The following is a 15398-nucleotide window of genomic DNA, read 5'->3' as shown; positions in this document are numbered from 1 at the left end:
GTGCGTGTGTCTTTGTCATGGTTACAGAATGCTGGCTCATCCAAGCTCTCTGTACAATAGGATCACTTTCACTGATTCCTCCTCACCGAGCACAAGTACTTTTACTTCTACTCCACTACATCTCAGAGGCAAATATTGTACTTTTACTCCACTATAATTTTTCGAAAACTGTAGTCACTATACAAAACATTTCCATTTGAAAATAGCTGGTCTACAAGCTCAACAACAATGCATCGCTATGCAGGATATTGTGAGCTTGTAACTCTGCTATTTTCAAAGGATTTTTACATGTTTTATACATTTGAAAACTTGTGAAATGGGACATTCTGAATAATGAGTACTCTCTACTTTTGGTACTTTAAATATATTTTGATACCTTTACTCAAGAGAATGTTTAATTCTGGACTTTCACTTGTAACAGAGTATTTCTACATTGCAGTATCGATACTTTTACCTCTGCTGCAGTGCTGCCAAGTACTGTGTCTTCTGTCAGCTTCTGGGACGTGCACAGCATGTTAGAGAGGCAGGGGCTGACATTCCTAAAAGGGCCTTTTGGTGAAAATCTCAAAAATAGCAGACCTCCAAGCTCACAACGTGTCTTGGAGGTCGGCTATTTTCGATGCTTGATTTCTACACGGAGAGGGCAATTCTTTCAACATGAGATGCTGCATTCAAGTTCAGGAGAGTTTGGACAAGGCAATTCTCTTGAATGCTGCCTTCAGGAATGGCATGGAAAGAGGGCATTTTGCATTTCTTTAACCATAGTAAAAACAGCATTCATGGTCTGGACCGGAGGGCACTTTTTACAGACTGATAAAAGGGCAGGGGCTCAAGCCCCCTTTGATGTCTATGTGTGCACGTGCCTGGTCAGCTTGGACACAGCGGAGGAGTATCCGATGTGGGGTGTCTAAGGTTTCATGAGAACTCCCCTGTGACAAAAGGGGCTTCCACTTCTGCTGTGATGTGTGCAGGCGCACAGTTTTATCAGTTTTGTCACGGATGACTGAAGGCCAGCGGAAGACGCAGACCTTTTGATTAAACACTATGGGGGGGCAACAAACGGTGATGTTGATCTTGAAACGAAGCATCCTGAATCTTTGGGTTCTTCCGCTGAAAAAAGAAGAGCGGTTACAGTATGTGCAGACAAGGCCGGCCGCGCTCATGGGTTGTCTGAGGTCATGTCGAAGAATATTAACGAAAATGGTCCCCCAGGGCTCTGTACTAGGTCCTCTAGTATTTCCCTCTAGTCTACACTGAATCTCTTTGCCTGTAAAAACTATACCGTTTATGTTCACAGTTTGCCCAGAATAGGGGCAGTGTTTCTCATACCTTTTCAAGTCAATGACCCCCAAATTACTATATACTGTAGGCCTATTCGGCCGTGGACCCCCATCTGAAAATGTATTGTGCCAGGGACCCCCAGAAGAGAAGACTTGTGTTAAAGAAATCACAAATTATTCAAAAATGTTCTATGTTTTTCAAAAATTCTCACAGCATTCAACAGCAGATGTACGTACAAATGACATGCTGTGAGCTTGTAGATCTGCAGTTTTTGAGTTGCCAACATATAAATGGATGAAGTGGTGAAAACGATTGTGATGCTACATGAACTACTTTCGCTGGGGACCCCTAGGAAACCCCCCCCCCCCCCCCCCCCCCCAAGGTGGAATCGTGGTTAAAAACTCAAATTTGAGCATGACACTTTTTTCTCAGATTGGATCAGAACCACATTCCTAAAGTAGCCTTGAGACCCCACCTGGAAAGAGAAAACAAGGGAAGGACCTGGCGATGAACTGTGACCTCCGAACTGAAGATGGCAAACCGGAGAGAGGCACGACACAGGACAGGACCAGATGGAAGATAGTCACAGCCTTATGTTCCACAAGTGGATTAAGCAAGTAAAGTAACTGTTTGTGGAGTGCCGCATCGCCGTAAAAACCCAACTTCTCCGAATGGTCTACTCGGAAACGAGCGTATTAGGCGGGCTCTCGAATTTGGCATTCGCCGTGGGGTAGGAATGCATGCATAACGCACTTTGATACCGTATCGTGTGTCCAGGAAATGAGAATCAGAGGGGTCGTACAGGGGGAAGAAGGGGATGGACCATAGAATCAATGGTCGGACCATATCGACGGAGCGCAAAGCAAATATTCCCATAATTTGGTTCTAATGCCTCGGCAGCTGCTCGCAGGGCCAAAGGGCTGGCGTGTGAAGAGAGAACAAGGCTGGGGAAAACAACAGCCCTTTGTCAGACACACAGACCAAGACACGAGCACTGACTGCAATTTATATAGTCAGAGAAGGAATGTGACGACACCATCAGGGCCTTATGCTCATGTGATACAGAATATCACTCTCTCTATGGAGACAGGCAGTGAGAGCTCAAGGGCTGTCCATACTGTCTCCGACCACCAAACTTTTCCTCGGAAAGATCAGACGTGCAGCTATCCAAGCTCAAATTCGGGGTAATGCTGTCAGCCACATACAGACAGCACCCTTTGTACTGACACCGATCCCCTTCCTTGCGCACACTCTGCTGTCACAAGAAATAAGGAATCGTCCCTTATTTGGCAACTAAAAGACCTATCCCACATCCCATTAAAACATCTGTGTCATTTCCGATTTTAACCACCGAACCATTACTTGATACTTGGGCTTTTCGTGAAAAGAATATACACCCAGTTACTTTAGAAGCAGGTGTATAAGTGACAAAACAGTAGGTGAGAAGAACCTGGAAAGATTACACCCACACACTGTCACTTTCACGTTCAAGAGAAGTTTTATTAAAGCAACAATGTTTAGGCTGACCTTATTTTGATGCCAATACTTTTACTTGTAACAGGGTATTTATACATTGCAGTGTTGATACTTTTACTTTTTCCACCAGTTTGCCACATCACTATAATATTTTTTGGCTGACTATAGAAGGGCAGAAATCACTTGACGCACACAGCAGGAAATCTCCTGCACACGGGCGTGAAGAGAATGTCCAGAAAACCCTGGAGCTATTTGCACATGCAACCACGGAGTCCAGTTTAATGCTGCAGTATTATTCCAATTTCATACATGTGCTCACACTCAGACATCAGGGTTATTGTTGACACAAGGTTGAACTCTGTAGAGTGCCTGACTGTCGCCTGTTGACTTGAGGCTGTCATTAAGAATTACCCGGGAACGTCCGGGTAATTCTAGTTTTTATATACCATAGCTCTATAGATGCCACTTTTAGGACATATTCGTTCTGGTGCAAACTTTGGTGCAAACTTTATCAAACATCGCAAGATGTTGCTGGATGGTGGAAAGGGGAGGGGATGATTTTATGATGACATTATATCGGTGTATTTCAATTGGGCCTTTTGACTCAGAGGCTTTCAGGAAGTAACCAAAAATACACAGGGAAGGGAAGACATATTTGCACATCACACCTGGGGGTCTATTAGAGTAATGTTAACACCATAGACACATACAAAACAGAAAAAGTACAAAACTGGCACCACCTCTTTAACCCTCTAAGGCCCGCATTAAGAAATACTTGAAATAAAAAATTGAAAAAAATCAGATGGTGTTGTAGGAGTCCTATTAAGAGGAAAATGTAATGTTTTTTTCAAAAAAATGTTTGTGTAAGATTTTATAGCCATAAATCAAAAATCATAAATCATGCTCTAATTTACATATGGGGGATATTTTTCAAAATAATAACATATGTACATGTTCTAGACATTCTAATGATCACCAAAAAAATAGTACAGGCATTTTACTTATGTTTTTTTGAGGTATAGCTTCCATGAAAAAGTGAGATGTTGTTCGTCAAAACTCTGGAATTTCAGCGGGTGTGGCGGGTGTGAATGTCAGCCCCTGTGGGGGGTATTTATATGCAAATATTGTGGCCAATGGCATTGTAATACTAAACAATAGAATCCAATGGTGGTGTTTAGGTGGTAGGGGGAGCTAAAATAAAATGATTTAAACCTTTTTTTGGATAAAATACAAACGTTGTAATATTACAACCGTGGGCCTTAGAGGGTTAAGAAAGACAGCTGGGACTACTTTGAGTGATCATTAAGACCCCAGTCTTTTATTTATAAATGTATGTTGCTGTTAATGTAACGTCAGCTTGTACCGATGAACTTGCATGTTATGTCAGCTATATTGCTAGTTACAGTAAGTAGTTTGAATCTGACACCCACTATGTCTATCTCCCGTTTGCTTTTATTTAAGACCTTTCGATTTTGCGATACATTTAGTGTTCATAGATACAGTAGGTGTTTCTCGCTGATTGTTAGTGGGGTAAAGCTTTAACTAAAGTTCTTTACTTTGGCATCTCATGTTGTCATCTGTGGGTGTGTGGGTAGTTATAAATATAGCTATGTATATTCACTTACAGTAAGTGCTCACCTTTATACTGTATTCCATTTTTATAAATAGACGCTGCCGTTATATGATAATGATATAAATAGACAACAGTACCTAGGTCTCTTCTGCAGTGCTTTTGTTTTCTGCCGTAGCCTCTGAAGCCTCTGGCGTTTATAATCACGGCAGCTGTCATCCCTGCTCAGCTGCAAAAAGGTTCTTAATATTTATTGCAGGATTATTCTCAAGGCCCTTGTGTATTTTTTTCTTCTTTTTTTTGTAGACATAAATCAAGAAAAGCTAAAATGGTTCCCTTACTATAGTTTAGGTGTCTTCAACTTTTTCAGGCCAAGGACCCCTTAGTTGAGAGAGAGAGATGAAGCAGGGACCCCCACAACCTTATCATGTTCCATATAGTTTCATTGTTTGACAACAAAATCTTCATTGTATTTTGGATTCATGTCAATTTGTGTTCTCAGATACGTATTTAACCACTTGAACCGTCAATACTTAATAAACTTGACCTTTCACTCTGTACATAGTCTGCTCTTTTTCCCCTCTACACCAAACGTCTTTGCCAAAAATAGCCGATACAAGCTCTTGTAGATCTGCTATTTTTGGCTAAGCGGATGGCATATCTGACATTGTATTTTGCTGTTTCGATAGAAAACGGCATCATCTGAACAGCGCCTTAGGTTATGTGTCATGTGCAACTTCAGAGCCTAAAAGCCAAACAAAATTGTAATTGTCTCACAAGCGTTGTGAGCATGTAGATCGGCCATTTTCACAATAGAGCCATGTTATACAAAATGTAATTCCTCAACTCTTAGTGCCCGTAGTGTGGGGGCTCCCCAGTTCTGCTTTACATCACTGTATATAACAGTGATGAACATTGTTTTTACCGGTGCTAGACATGTATTGATGTTGTCTTGATCGTGTGAAATCATAATAATTATGACTTGATAGACTACTGTAGGTGAAAACTAAGTGTTACGTTTTGATCACTTCAACCATATTGATGAATATGTCCTGGGAGAAAAAAGAGAGCTTAGGGTGGTTAAACTTTGCTCTATTCCTGTTTCAAATTCCAGGTGATTCTCCCGTCCCGTGCAAAGACTTGAGTCTGAGCAAACATTCCAGCCGAATCATCTGGAGACAAAAGAAAGAGAGGTAAACTCCAAGTCCACAAATACAGTAAGCCAGGCCTATCATTTCCACAAACACGTCAGCTCTGTAATAAAAATGCCTCTATCAGCTAAATATTACCCAGCCATATGCCTCATACACCTGCTATACAGTAAATACAAAAAACCCCAGCTCCCTCTGTTAATAAGCATCCTCTGCACTCAACTCTCCACATTCCATACGCAGATCAAACTCCAGAGAAGCGTTCTTGGAAGATATTTAGCGTGTGTGCCAAGTCTGCCAACACAAAATTACAACCTGGTTTAAAAAGAAATGACACACACACACACACACACACACACACACACACACACACACACACACACACACACACACACACACACTCACTACATTTCAACATGTTGTGATCTTTGCCACGCTAGAATTTTGCTTTGGCATTCCTGGAGGAAAAAAAGCAAAGCATTTAAGATGATTTCTCCCAGATAGCTATAATACCTTCTAAGAAACAAGAGAGTTAAGAGATAATTTGGATAGTTTAAAGCCCTTTGTCCTGTTCTATGGGCCCATACTCTTCTGAGAGAAAAGGACCCCCCTGTTATCTCACTGTGTTTGTGGATCCATGCGGGGGATAAGAGCATGTCAGTAAAAAAGGGTCCACACAACAATAGTCCCAAGATGAGGAAGGTGTAAAGGTGAGATGGCGGGACCACAACAGAACGCTTTGCTTTGGCTACGTCACGCTTATCTGGCAGAAAAACATCAGCACACACCGCTCAAATATGGCTCTCTGGGTGGGCTCCATTACCCACCTCACTCTGCTTTACATACTGGACAATAACCTTGAACAAGAAGGACATTATCGCTGGAATAGATCAAGGCTTTTTTGACAGGTTTTCGTGGGCTGTTTACTGGTTGTCATGGAGACAAGGTTGGCAGCATCTATATTTGCGCAGAAAGCTCCAAATCGAGTATAAGTAAACACGCAAACAAACAAAAAAAGATGGCTTTACGATGTAAAACCACTATATCTTACGTTAAACAGATAAAAGCCTTCACTTACAATACCTCTAAATGAGTACTGGAGGATAACCATTGTTGTCGTGTATATAACATATTATGCCAGTCTGATGTCCCTATGTCTTTGTTGTGACTTTCATCTTTGCTATTCAGACCCCTGTCCTTTTGATGTGCGAGGATGGGATGTTCAAACCGCACTCGCGCACACAAACACACGAGTGATTCTTCTCGCGGCGAGGCAGAATTCTCATCGTCAGCTTAGAGGTGTTTACGGTATTAGAGGAACAAAGGGATGATTCTCATACAGCAAACAATCTTTAAAGCAACATGTTCAGCCGTCTGTATATACATGAGCAGAGTTCAGACAAGGCGAGAAAGCGGTGTTACGTCGCGACAAAGCAACGTAAATGGAGCAAAGCAGTGAACAATAATACACTCAAATCGTACTGTATGTGTGTTTTGGGAGATTTTATTCCAAGAGCACTCTGGTTAACGTTGCACAGAGTATGGATCTCTAAATCATTGCTGTCAGGTGGATACCTCATATCCCAAACTGTTACTTTTCAGGATTCAAATAAAAAAATAGCAGCTCTACAACCCCAAATGCGATGTGCCACATCTTGAGCTTTTATATCGGCAATTTTTTCTACTCTTGTGTGTAGTTTACGAAGAAAAAAAGTTAAAGAGGTGTTGCCATAGTTTTGTACTTTTTCACAAGTCTTTTTCCATTTTGTATGTGTCCATGGCAGGGGTGGGCAACTTTGATGATGGCGAGGGCCACTATATTTCCACCTTCACTCCAGATGGCCACATTGCATATTGCTACGGCCTACTTTGTCATTCTAGTATCTCATACAAAAGAAGCTGCGATGCGTTTTGAGCTTGTAGATCGGCTATTTTTAGCTTCTTTTGAATTGGAATCCTGAATAATTTTTTTGTTATTTTTCAATTGGAATCCTGAAAGTGAAATGTAACATTTTGATTTAATTTCAAACACGTTTAATTACTCATGTTAACTTTATGAACTTGAATACAAATATTGGACATAAAAAAATAAAAATAAAATTTTTAGTTCTACTATACTAGTCATTAAGCTACTAATAATAGACTGAAGGAATTAAAGCAGGGCATGTTTGGAATAGTAACAGCTGAAATCAATTATATATCAGTATTCCGCTATTAATCTGAGGGCCGCATTAAGTGAAGGTGGGGGCCGCATGTGGCCCCCGGGCCGCCAGTTGCCCATATATGGTCTATGGAGTTGACATTACTGTAATAGACCATTCTTCCTGAAAGCTGAAAGCCACTGAGTCAAAAGGCCGGATCGAAAAACACGATTTAATGACGTCATAAAATCATCCCCTCCCCCTTTACCATACACCCAACACTGTGGGTGTGGCTAACTTCAGCTGGGTCACCACCCACCTGACAACCAGGCATACTTAATGAACAGGTGGGTGTGTGGCCACATAAAAACATAATTTTAACACTTTCTGCACAATTTTTGGGAAAAGATCTTCCTTCTAGTATAATCTTAATACCTGATGATCATGTTTTAGGGGGGAAGGGGGGGACTCATGGCAACCCATCTTAAAAATGTGGAGAATAAGGGGTTTCTGGCCAACAGCATCAACACATTTTGCATGTGTCTAGCAGGTCATATGGACCAATTAATTTGTGTCAAATCCTCTCCGCATGGTAAGTGACAGACAGTTTGGACAACACAGCGATTGGTGCCAGTACATGTGTCCCCAGCAGCTGGGGAGTGACGCTCCTTCAGTTGTGGAACCATATGGAGTGTTAGAATCTAATGGAAATCCTGCTGCCATGAAAGCACACGCACAGCAACATCCTCAGCGTGAAGAGTTTAATGAACTGACCAAAATGAACATAAGGGTCCTTTTTGGTCTGTTTTTACAGAGTTAAACAACCATTTGGCAGTGGTGTAAACTAAGTAGGCCTATAGTACATTTACTTAAGTACTATAATTAAGTTACTGTACATTTTGAGGCATTTTACCTTTGCTTTACATTTTGGCCATTTGAAAATCGGCGATCTGCAAGCTCACAGTTAGCGAGACGACGCATCGTGACTTGTGAGCTTTATTTTCAAAGGATTTCTTTATTCATTTTATACATTTGAAAAGTTAAAATGAGTACTTTCTCTTTAAGTACATTTTTATACCTTTTACTCAGGTACATTTTGAATGCCAGACTATTGCTTGTAGAGTATTTCTACATTGCAGTACTGACTTTTACTTACTTACTTTACTGAAAAGTAAAACATTTGAGTACTCTAAACACCACTGACTACCACTGGGGATTTTACTGTGTGTGAAAAGCTCATGAATCTTTCCTATTAGTGCACATGATGTGAGAAGCTTCATCCAACAGTGCCTGGATACATTCTGTTCTGTGGGGGAACAATGGTCTGTTTTAAAGGCATAAGGCTCTAGTTTGAGGTTGCTCTCGAAAACAATACAATTTTTTTCATTCATGTTTAGAGTGCCAGCCAAGAGATTGATTTACTGCGTTCTGAAAGGGAGGTTATTGTTTTGTCTAGCGTTACGTGGGGTTTCTTTGGACATTTCAGAACAAGCCACCAGTATTTGGTTTAGATTGCGTTGGGCAGAACATGCAATTTCTCGGTCATTATACAGACATGCCTCTGGTCTTGAGATGCATATTCCAGTCCAGAACAGGCATTTTGGAATCCATTCCCCAAACTGGTTGAGGATGATATTTGAACACTTTCCAAAACAAAGTTTCACATCTTAAATAATGCAGTCCTTCGTTGGGAGCGTACCTGCTGTATGTTCCCTCAGCTCTATGTTCCTCCTAACCCTCAAAGGAGAATTCCTGACTGATGGAAATATTATTATATTCCATATGAATAGACAGTTTTCCCCAAAATATTAAAGTACTCGCACACAAGAAATGAGTCCACACCAGTGTAAAGTCTGTTTTCTGTTAGATGTAATGAAAGAATAGTTCAGAGTTCAAATTGTACAGTACAGCAAGTACGTTCACCCATCGTAGCTTCTCTGCCTATACAAAACATAACTTCACCGATATATGGAGTTACAGAATACATTAGTCACATTCTGATTGGACAATTAAACATAACAATGGATATCAGATGTTTTCGTGTTGTTGGGCCCAGTAGCAAGGCCAGATAGTATGGCTTGACAATATCATTTTGTTATCCTGTGTCCTGGGCATTATGACCTGCAGTGGACAGATCTCATCGCGAGGATTAGTTATTTGTCCCCACACACAGGATGGCATTGACATTTAACACTGAAAATGATATCTATACCGTGTTAATCATAATAACAGGAACATTTTAATCAATTATCTTAACACTGACTACCCGTTTTCTTACCGTAATCTGATGTTATAGAGTATAGACTATAGAGTATAGACCACCGAAGTCCTGACGTTGTGGTGTTAGATGGTTCCCATTTTTGTGTTGAAATCGCCATAGAGGAAGTTTAGATTGCCCCACTCTGTTATTCAAATATTTCACGGCTCACAAGTCGTGAGGAACCAACCAGGGGCCCAGTATGCAAATGTAGGGCGGGCTTTAGGTGCAAATGTAGGGCGGGTGTATCACCTTTTCGCTACTCTGATTGGTTGTAGGTCTAACCAATAGAGTCTGTTTGATAGTTTTTGTAACCGTCCCTTGGGGAAAGAAATAACAGAGAAGAACCAGACTAATATCCATGCAGTGATATTGTCTGGCTATGTGAAGCTATGTTTAAGGTAGCTGCTCTGTTTATTTGTGCAGTAGGTCTAGAAGTCTACTCGGTAGTCACATACATCATGCAGAGAGACGTGTTGAGTCAGTAAACTAGGATCATAGGTAAGCCAGGAACCTAGCTTCAGTCCAAACAATACTATCAAAAATTATAATCTATTATAACAGATGAGCAATGAATCTAACATCTGCTTAAATAACATGCCAATGAAATTACATTTTAACATTGTGGTCAAGAAAGAATGTGGTCAAGTGAAAATGTGTGCAAATCTTTGATTATATGTATTTTTTAAGCGAACTTTTGTAACTCAAATTCCGCTTCTGGAGGGGTCCCTGGAACAAAATATTTTGAGATGGGGGTCCGTGGCCAAATACATATCATTTTGGGGGTCCTTCACATGAAAAAGTTTGAGCACCACTGATATAGAAACTTAGGTTTTTAAAAAAAAAACTTAGAAGGATTTAGAAGACATTTATAGAATTGTGTAATAAATATTCAAAGACCTGCACAAATGTTCAAGATTTTTCAAAAATAGTAGATCTACAAGTTCGCAGCGTGGCACTCGGTGCCGCGCTGTGAGCTTGTACATCTGCTATTTTTCAATGGTTAAAGCACAAAATAATGCATAATAATGCGTTCCTGTTCATGGGGGGCCCGCAGTGAATCCTTGTACCCAGGGCCCAGAATTTGGTGCGACACCCCTGACAATATTTATAGGTCGCCAGCATAAATCTCGATTCCCTTCATACCCCACCCATGCATAGCACACAATCCCCTCCCCCCAAACAGTATCTTTATAATATAATTCTGCACAAACTCTAGCCAACGAGTGAGGGGACAGTTCCAGAAGTACTTGAAATTAATGTAGGCGATAAGCCAAATGTCTTTGTTAAAATGATAGTACTTTAAAGCACACTCTACCGTATTTGACTAGATGAGAGGCCTTCATAAGGTAAATGGTGTCTCTAGTGTTCTGTGTGAGGCTGCAGAATGATAAGAGGCTGTCATTGTGGTCTACTGAAGTGGTTCTGTCTGCAATGGAGTGGAGGCTGCCGTATGACTGACAGACCAAAGAGGACCTAACAATCTTTGTGTGTGTCTGTATTCTCTGGCAGACGCACACACACAGGCGCACACAGGCGCACACACGCGATCACACACACACACACACACACACACACGCACACGCACACGCACACACACACACACACACACACACACACGTGTTTGTATTACATATACTTGTGTGGAAAATGGCAGAGCTTGTAAATTGATGTGTGACATCACCACACAACAAAGTACTGTAGAAAATTAGGAAAATTCTAAACCCAATCCCTCCAAGTGTCTAATCTTATTCCTAACTCCAATCCCCCAAAATATAAAAAAAAACATGAAACAGTGGGGATGGACAGGTGCTTTATTAGCTAGTTAGCCTAGAGGGACGATTGTGCAATGATCTAATGATTAATTCACTAAAACGACTTAGCTCTGTCATTGCTAGTGGACCCTGGTGAAGGCCTCAGGCCAAACGTGTTGGTCGCCTGAGTTTCTTAACGTTTTTCCTTGCTATGAATTAAAATAAAATAAGTTTCTACATACTACTGAACAGAGCTGGCTTGGATCCTTTCCAAGTTCACCACCTTATTTTTTTCACTTTTTTGATACTCACGGCAACGCAAATGAACGTAGAACTTTTGTCCTGCTATGGAATTGAGGTCCTTGGCCCTCTGCAGTGTGCACAATAAATATGACACTGAACAGCCTTGTAGTTTGCGAAAATTAGCTACAGACAGACACTTCATAGACCTGAACTGGTTCTTGAGTCTTGACCTTGTGGTAAACTGGAGGTTGCTGTTGATGAGGAGCCGAGCAAGGCTATAGATCAGAATGTTTGTAATTGTAGACGTGTGGTGGGTAGGGGTGTAACGATATAGTAACTGAATCGAAAAATCGCTTTTAATTTGCAATGATCTACTATATTGTTTGCAAAAGCAAATATCGTACCATTTGGCTTTGTACATCGTATGGTATCATTTTACAATGCAGATAATCGGTATCGAATCGGTTTGCAATGCAAATAATCGACTGTATGGAAACTAAGTATTTGTGATAAAAGAGGGGTCTAATTAAAGAATCACAGTGTTTACTTATTTATATCCATAATAATAGAATTTTCCCTTAAAAACCTGCTCTATTGACACGTTTCACACAGATTTAATGTCTTTGCTAAATAGTTACTAAGTTTGTATATTGATGTATGTACCATGTATCTTGATGTGTGTCAAATATCGTTGTTCAAATGTATCCGTTACACCCCTTAGTGGGTATTTCCTGGTAGAATGTATGGATAGCTATACAATGTCAAATAAAGTGTCCAGAACCTTTTCTATATATAAATATTAAATATTTCTAATAGTCAATAACAATGCCACAATTCACCCTTTGTCAAGTCCCGCCCGTTGTCCCGCCCCTCTTCGCACCCATTGGTTGCTGTGTCTTGGTGGGACACTCGGTGGGACACTCCATCCACTACCAGTTTAATTAAGTTGCTTCGTATTGTTATTCTGTGTGTTCAATTCTAATTTCAAACTTGGTTTCAGTAAAATGGAGCTGCTCTGTGGCAGTATAGTGACTCAGCATGTTTTTAAAAGTATGTTTTAGCAAATTCAACATAAAAAAGGCAGAACCAGGGCAGGAGAAGGCAGACAGAGCCTGCTGGTTGGTCAGTCAGGGACCAACCAGAAGGCTAACAAAGGGTGAATTGTCCTGTTCTTCCAGACATAAGGTTAATGGGACGCTGCCAGTGTTGATGCCATGATGATTTGATCTATTAACCCATTCTCCATACCAGTTGGTATGCACTGCAGCCATTCTGTGAACTGTGGAAGGTCGTTTTGTTTTGGTCTCTTTGGTGTCTGGAAGAACTCCAAACATTGGACAAGCTTCATCACAGTTTGACACCATGAGTTTCTTAAGCAGTGTGGTCACTCATGGTGCCCGTTCAGAGTGGGCTGAACACACAGTCAGCGCAAGTTTATTACCCTCATGTTCCTTTTAATCTCTCTAATTCACTCACCCATGGCAAATATGTTATTTGTATTGAATTTGTGTGAGGTACATTGAGTTTACTCCAGGGGTCTTCAACGTTTTCAGGCCAAGGACGCCTTAGTTGAGAGAGAGCGATTAAGTAGGGACCCCCACAACCTTTTCATAGATTCCATATATTTTCATCATAGTATCAGTGTATTTTGGATTCATGTCAATTTGTGTTTTCAGATATTTAACCACTTGAGCCGTCATTACCTAATAAACTTGACCTTTTACTCTGTACTTAGTCTGCTCTTTTTTCCCTCTACACCAAACCTCTTTGCCGAAAAGCTCACAACGCCTCCCGCTGCGAGGCGTTGTGAGCTTGTAGATCTGCTATTTTCGGCTACAGTTCTCAGAAAATGGACACTAGGGTTCAAGTTGTTAATATAAAAAGATTTGGAGGACCCCCGGTAGTAACTCTGAGGACCCCCTAGGGGTCCCGGATCCCCTGTTGAAGACCCCTGGTTTACTCTATAAATTGTCTCTGTTGGATGGAAACAAAACAGTTTCCTTTCCGAATACAAATTAAAAAAAAGTAGCAGACATAGGTTTATTTTACAAGCTCAAAAACGAGTTGCTTCGCACAGCATTGTGCACTTGTTCTGTTACCTTGATGCTTTTGTGTGATGCTGTAGTATGATCAATTAGGGCATTAATTTACTAAAAAGACAACAACCCAAAGTTACAAGTGAGCTTGTAGATCTGCTATTTTTGAAAGATCGTGAAAATCGTGAATCGTACGCAAGTCTTTGAATATTTCAAATCCTGAAAAACCCATGTTTCTATGTCAGTGGTGCTCAAACCTTTTCATGTGAAGGACGCCCAAAATGATGTGTATTTGGCCACGGACCCCCATCTCAAAGTATTTAGTTGGATGGAAACAAAACAGTTTCCTTTCCGAATACAAATTAAAAAAAAACAGAAAAAGTAGCAGACATAGGTTTATTTATAGGTTTATTTTAAGCTCAAAAACGAGTTGCTTCGCACAGCATTGTGCTCTTGTTCTGTTACCTTGATGCTCTTGTGTGATGCTGTAGTATGATCAATTAGGGCATTAATTTACTAAAAAGACAACAACCCAAAGTTACAATATGGAGAAAGAGGTTTCTGCCCGACAGCAATGATATTGACTCTGTTACAAGTAAATGTCCAGAATAAAAAATGTACTTGAGTAAAAGTACTAAAGTATTGGTATTAAAATATACTTAATAAAGTTCCAAAAGTAACAGAATGTCCCATTTCACAAGTTCTCAAATGTGTAAAAGTCTTTTGAAAATTGCAGATCTACAAGCTCAGTAGATATGCTATTTTCAAATGGCCAAAATGTATATTGGGCTGAAGTGGTTAATGTATGTTTTATAATAATACTCTACAAAGTAAAATAAAGTTTCCAATACTTGTAGCTGAGTAAAAGTACAATGTGTCTCTGAGATGTATAGTGGAGTAGAAGTAAAAGTACGGTACCTCAGATTTCTTTACTTGAGTAATGCACTTAGTTGCTTCAGCAGTGCTTGGAGCAGAGCACCCTTCAGGGCAGTGATTGATGGGAGTTAACCTTGTCAAAGGCAGGGTTATGGATCAGCGCAAAGGGTAACGTAAATCATTTCCAAATGCTCTTACCTACCAGAGCTCTAACTTCTCTTAGATCAGACTGATACACCTTCTTTTCCTTTTTCTCTGGTGCCAGGGGCGTCGCGCCACATTCTGGGCCCTGGGTACAAGGATTCACTCACATTGTGTGCTTTAACTATTGAAAAATAGCAGATATACAAGCTCACAGCGCGGCACCGAGTGCCGCGCAGTGAGCTTGTAGATCTGCTATTTTTGAAAGATCGTGAAAATCGCGAATCGTACGCAAGTCTTTGAATATTTCAAATCCTGAAAAACCCATGTTTCTATGTCAGTGGTGCTCAAACCTTTTCATGTGAAGGACGCCCAAAATGATGTGTATTTGGCCACGGACCCCCATCTCAAAGTATTTAGTTCCAGGGACCCACCAGAAGCTAAATTTGAGTTATAGTAAGGGGAACATAAG

The sequence above is a fragment of the Nannobrachium achirus genome, assembly GCF_963921795.1.
Source record: "Nannobrachium achirus genome assembly, chromosome: 11".
Lineage (NCBI taxonomy): Eukaryota > Metazoa > Chordata > Actinopteri > Myctophiformes > Myctophidae > Nannobrachium > Nannobrachium achirus.
Note: the sequence above shows the minus strand (reverse complement) of the source record.